The sequence below is a fragment of the Chiloscyllium plagiosum genome, unplaced genomic scaffold (assembly GCF_037043375.1).
Source record: "Chiloscyllium plagiosum isolate Xiang-an unplaced genomic scaffold, Cpla_swu_hap1 HiC_scaffold_3, whole genome shotgun sequence".
NCBI lineage: Eukaryota > Metazoa > Chordata > Chondrichthyes > Orectolobiformes > Hemiscylliidae > Chiloscyllium > Chiloscyllium plagiosum.
The window spans coordinates 165,610,456-165,616,828 of record NW_028270141.1 but is presented as its reverse complement, the minus strand read 5'-3'; the positions used below and the strand labels follow the sequence as shown (position 1 = coordinate 165,616,828).

General features: G+C 49.8%; 2 pseudogenes; both read right to left on the bottom strand.

The window, feature by feature from the left end:
• Positions 1-1,814: 1,814 nt before the first annotated feature.
• LOC148151807 (U2 spliceosomal RNA) lies at positions 1,815-1,991 on the bottom strand (annotated as a pseudogene).
• A 1,695-nt stretch (positions 1,992-3,686) lies between these two features.
• LOC148151806 (U2 spliceosomal RNA) lies at positions 3,687-3,891 on the bottom strand (annotated as a pseudogene).
• Positions 3,892-6,373: the final 2,482 nt, after the last annotated feature.

Genomic DNA, 6,373 nt, shown 5'->3' with positions numbered 1-6,373 from the left:
GTGATTTAGCAGCTTGGCTTAGAAACTGGCTTTCTGAAAGAAGGCAGCGGGTGGTGGTTGATGGAAAATATTCAGCCTGGAGTCCGGTTACTAGTGGTGTGCCACAAGGGTCTGTTTTGGGACCACTGCTGTTTGTCATTTTTATAAATGACTTAGATGCAGGCATAACATAGGTGGATGGATTAGTAAATTTGCAGACGACGCTAAAGTCGGTGGAGTGGTGGTCAGTGTGGAAGAATGTTACAGGTTGCAGGGGGACTTGGATAAACTGCAGAATTGGGCTGAGAGGTGGCAAATGGAGTTCAATGCAGCTAAATGTGAGGTGATGCACTTTGGGAAGAATAACAGGAAGGCAGAGTACTGGGTCGATGGAAAGATTCTTGGTAGTGTGGATGTGCAGAGGGATCTTGGAGTCCCATGTACATAGATCCCTGAAAGTTGCCACCCAAGTGGATAGTGCTGTTAAGAAGGCTGTTAGGTTTCATTCGTAGAGGGATTGAGTGCCGGAGCCGCAATATCATGCTGCAACAGTTCACCTGCTGGTGTGTGCTAGGCGGTTTCCTTTCCCTTTGCTCAACGACCTATTTGCTGAACTAGCCGGAGGTCAGCTTTTCAGTAAAACTGAGCCCGGTAAACCCTACCTCCAGATGAGTGTAGATCCTGAGTTTAAATGAATGAGACACAATCTTATTGAAACATATTGGATTCTTACGTGGCTCGACAGGGTAAATGCTGAGAGGACATTTTCCCTCATGGGAGTGTCTAGAACTGAACAGAATAAAGAGGCACCAATTTAAGAGTGAGATCAGGAGAAACGTCTTCTCTCAGAGGGTTGTGAGTCTTTGGAATTTGTTGTCACAGACAGCTGGCACACGCTGCTTGTGTGAGACTGACTTTGCTGCCTCAGCCAGAACTGGCAGCATTCTAAGTGCAAAAGAAGGCAAGGGGGTGTTGTGCCAGTCCCTGCGTACACAGCCCAGGTGCCGGATAATCTGCAGTGCTCCTACCTGCCTTATTATCTTTCCAGGCCAGTTCCGGTCAGCAAACATTGGTTTGTTTGTTCTACGTTTTCTCACGTGCTGTTGTCGAGTTAGTGCTGTCTCTTTGCTTTTCCCAGTGAGAATTGACTCTCTGAGTAACCTGCCTCTGACTCAGTCATTCGTGATAGCACACACGATTCTGTCGCGGCTCCGTGAATCGGAAAATGGCTGAAACTCACAGTCCTTTGCCTCGTTTTTCCGGTCAGTCACATACGTACCTATCGATTCCGCCTGCCCTTGCAGTCTGATGAAAAGCATGTGCCTTAAATACGTCCCGATGATTTTTGTCCTAGCTCACAGTGTTCTCGAAATCTCTCTTTCAAGTCATCAAAATCAAAACGACTGAACCCCGAGATAGCTTCATCCCCAGCAGCATGCAGCAACGTAGCACAGTTGACCTTCTCTTGTTTTTCTGAAATGTCGCTCGCGAGTATGAAAAGCTGGTGGGCAGCTACGGTTGCTGCGACTCCCAAATTCTGACACCATGTGGTGTGATCGGGGCCCGGCGTTGGCGGGAAGGTGCAGCACGCAGCAGGGGTCCGAGGGGATGACATTGAGAGCAAGTGTCAAGGTGCGCAAGAGACAGAGATGGCGAGAGAAGGATAGGGAGCGGGAGCTGAGCAGCCACCTTAGAACAGACGAGTTTGAATCGACTCACGCCCGGTTGGATGTGAGGTGTGAGAAATGAAGCACTTGGTACTCAAACCCATCCAGCAGACACAAAGCACCGAAAGCCTGAGTTATAAACATGAAGCTGTTTTTAGATTTATAGATGAGGGGTGCACCGTTCCCGGAGGTACTGCAATACCAGGTCGATGCGTGGAGTGGACGGAGCAAGCCCCTATTCCATCTCCCTGCTCCAAAAATCAATTTAATATATGGTCCCCAGATAAGGGACGTATCAGATATTAAACTGATAAGAACAGATTTTTTTTTTTTATTTCAAAATATACTTTATTCATATAAATAAATCTTTGGTACTTGTACAATTTGTCATATCGTTCATAAATATATACATTCCATGTCGTAAAGAACAGATTGAATTACTCAAATTTACAGTTATCCTATTTACAGTTCCCTTCATTAACCATCCAGTCTCTTATTATTTAGCTGTGGCTTCAGCGGAACCCACCTACTGAGTGGGTGCCCTGTTATATGAGAGCAAAGGAAAAACGTCTTTAACCCCCAGTTTATGGGGTTACCATTGTCCATTTGACTGTCCTGTCTCTGGGGTAGCTGTCTGCATCCCCATGGTGTGCACAAACTGCTGGACCTTCGCTGGGCTGAGGTAGCTATCCAGGCCCTCACTGGGGTCATTTACCTGCTCTGGTGTCATTGAGCCAAGGCAAGGGTCCGCACCGTCCAGTTCTGTGTCTGACAATGGGACTGTCAGAGGATCGCAGCTCTCAGTTACCTGTAGTTGTGGGACAGTGGGTACCCCCTGGTTCTCACTGGGTGGAGGGTGGACTTCAGGGGGTCCGTTGTTTCCTGGTTGGGAGGAAATGCCCTCCTCTTTATCTACGGCACTCTGTCTCTTCTTCTGGTGGTGATGATGTTCTTTGTGCCCGTCTTCCCCATCCGAAGAGCTGGCCGTCCCTCCCTCGTGCAGCTGTCTTTTCCCCCTTTGCTCGAAGGCTTTGTGGGCGTGGCCGGATTTTCTCTTCCTGTTTATAACAGGTATCCACTCCTCTGCCTGCTCGATTAGCTCCTCCTCCATTGCTTCCATCTGCCCAGCGAGAGCTAGGATCAGCTGCTGTGTCTCTCCGCTGGCTGCCACCTCCTCTACTCCAGCCTGTTCTTCTTTCTGGGTGCCACCAGACTCTGTTTCCCTGCTGTCTAGGTGGACGTTACTGGTCTTTGGGGGTCCACGGCTCGCCTTGCCACCTCCAGCCATCTGTGCGTAAGTGGGGCCCCCCCGTCTTGGGCAGGTCTTGTACACGTGGCCCACCTCTCCGCACAGGTTGCAGCTCTTTTCTTCCTGACAGTCCTTAGTCAGGTGACCCTCCTGTTTGCAGTTCCTGCAGATGGTCACTTTGCAATCCGCCAGCACATGTCCCGACTTCCCGCAGGCTCGGCACACTTTTGGCTGCCCTGCATATGTCAGGTAGCCTCTGTTCCCTCCAATTGCGAAGCTCGAGGGTGGGTGAAGAATGTTCCCATTGCCATCGACCCTCAGAGTCACTCTGACCTGTCGCTTACTGGTCCAGATCCCAAAGGGGTCGATCACGTCGGTGGCTTCTCCCTCAACTTGGACGTACCTTCCCAGGAAAGTCAGGACATCAGCCGCTGGAACATAGGGGTTGTACATATGGATTGTAACCACCCGGCTCCTCTGTGCAGGAAGCACACACAATGGGGTTGCCGACAAGATGGAGAACAGCGGCTCCCCTTCCTTCTCCTTGAAGACCTTCAGGAGCTGTTCGCACTGCTTCACGCTCCTGAAGGTCACATCAAAGTAGCCTGCCCCAGGGAAATCCTGCAGGCAGTACACGTCTGCTGCAGCGAACCCACAGCATCCTAGCAATACCTTCTTAATAAACAGGATGCGATCCACCGGTGTACGGCCCTCCACCTGCTTGACAGACACCCGGACGGTGTTTCGAACCCCCTGCCCAGGGCTGCGCGCAGCTGTTGAGGCCATAGCTCGGAGGTTGGCTGGTCCCTGAATTGGCGTTAGGCCGGAGCCAGCATGAAGATCCACCAATAGCAGGTCAGCACAACCAAACAATCCTCCAACGTCCAATCACGATCCAGCGATGATCTCCACTAGCTCTGATGACTCGCAACTCGACCCCTGTCCTGATAAGAACAGACACTACACTTGATCTTAGCCAAAAGGCCGAGAAGCGATAACTACAATACCGCGGACTGCCTCAAGTCCCATTTGTCCTCCATGTTTTCAATCAGCTTGATTCTGTTCAAAGACTTGTAGATCACTGCTGACAGTTTCCCTGTCGCCGTAGTCCTCCCAGGATTTCTAACGAGAGCAGCAGGTCCGTTTACAGCAGTTGCTTTTTTTCCCCTGTCAGTGAACCACTGTCTCATGGTCATGTAGAGATCGTCAGTATCTCACCAATCAAGTGGGTCAGGGCTAAGCTTACGTGACTTCTCACGTGACCAGCACAGCGTTTTTGAGGAGGCGGTAACCAACTGCAGAACTGCACGCATTGAATGATACATTCAGCCTGTCATGTCTGCATCAGCTCTCTGCACGAGCAACTTCCCCAGTCCCACTCGCCCTGCAGCAAATATTCTCTCTTCAGATAAGTATCCGACCCTCCGACCAAAGTCACCATTGAATCTGCCTCCAGCACCCTCTCTCTCAGGCAGTGCACTGCATATTCTCACCACTCGCTGAAGATGCTTGGGCCTAGGACGCTACCTCGATGAAACGTGACACGTAGAGAAGAAAGCAATAGATTCAGCCGAGCCCTCCATGTCTTTGATGTGTGTGGATGTGCCTGCAGTTAGAACATTGCACAGTACAGGCCCTTCGGCCCACGATGTCGTGCCGAGCAGTTTTCTTAATCTAAGATCAACCTAACCTACACACCCCTCAATTTACTGCCGTCCAGCGTGTGCTCGCCGAGCAGTAGCTTAAATGTCCCTGACAGTTTGTGGGAGATTAGAAATGCAGTTAGAGATGTTGTTTTTGCAGATGGGTGACGGGGTGTTGTGGGGGGAGGGGAAGGGGAACATTACACAAACGGTCGCGGGATTCTTGCAGCATACCTAAGGCTAAGATTTTAACGAATATAGAGGTTTTTGTTTAAGAAATAGTTGTAAACTAAGAAATAACTTTAAAGTGTTGTAGCTGACCACAAAAGTAGCAGTAGGGGCATTTCACAATAAGCTTATAGTATGATAAGGGGAACTGGATAAAATAGCAGACAGGCTGTAACAGACAAGGACAAGGACAGCAGGGTAGTCAGATAAGGAAAATTAGAGAAAAACGAGTGAGGTAATCGGCTTATGATAGGATGGGAAAAGGGAGGCGTGATTCCGCAACTTGCAAACTGAATAAGAATGCTTACATGTTTTGTTTTCGCGCGCTTTTGCTAGCCTGATTGCTTGAGCAAAACGCCTGTTCTTGCAAGGCCGTAAAGAATTAAATGTTCTTGTTTCCAAGGCTTTGTCTCAGGCTGAATTGTGAGTGAGTTTTGTTTCTCACAGTTGCCGAAGGGCCTGTTGTTGCGCTGCTCTGTTCGACGTTCTAAAAATCTCAGCTGTTACCAATGTGAAAAATCCCTGCCTCCCCACAAGGCAAATGATTGGAGCAGGTTCGAATTCTGACCGAAAAATCTCACTGTCAGGAAATCTCGGCTCGCTCACCTTTACGAACAGTACCTCTTACAGACTAATCCATCTTGTCTTGGAAAGTGTGAACTCCCATCCCCCAACCCACCTCGTGCAAATGAATAGCACGACGGGGCGGGGATGTGAAGATCAATTTACAGCAAATCAGCCTTTATTGGTTCGGCTCCAAACATTCCAATTCGGTCTGCTTCCTTAAAATTGCAAATCAAGATTCAAGAGTGCTAATTGCAGCGCTAACAGCAAGCTAATGGTTTGATAGTGGCTGTGCAATCAAAAAGCAAGGTCTAAAATGCAAAATAAAGCAAAACACCCAGTAAGCAAAACCTCAGCATCTGTGGGGAAAAAGCAGAATTAACGCTTTTTCGAGTCCAGTGACCCTTCTCCCGAAGGGTGCAGCGAGTTCTGTTTTCGTCTAGACATTACAACCTGCAGCACCACGCGTGGAGTCAGTGATCAACTGCACCTTCACTCTATTGGTAGCCACTGAGCACGTACATCGATGCTTGCATCAGGACGAGACGAAACCTGAACCAAACGGACGGAGGCTCCGAAGCTCTCTGCCACCCTCTCACCTTCAATGCGCACTTGGATCCATCCGGCTGCTCCGCATCAGGAAGCATCAATGGGGCGGCCTCAATCAACAGATGGGAATCAGAAAGCTTCCCCACACAGTCACACAGTACAGAAGAGGCCCTTTGGCCCTCCGAGTCCGCACTGACAAAGCTACTCTAAGTCTGCTCTAGTCCCACTTTCCAGCACTTGGTCCGTAGCCAGGAAAGGTTATGACATTTCCAGTGCTCATCCAAGTAGTTTTTCAAGGTTTTGAGGTTCCCCGCCTCGCTACCCTCCCAAGCAGTGCATTCCAGACCGCCGCCACCCTCTGGGAAACAACTGCTTTCTGTCATGACCGCAAGACCACGGAAGGTCTGACGGCCCATAAGACGTAGGAGCAGAATCGGGCCATTCGGCCCACGCTCCGCCATTCGGTCGTGGCTCACAGGTTTCTCAACCCCGAT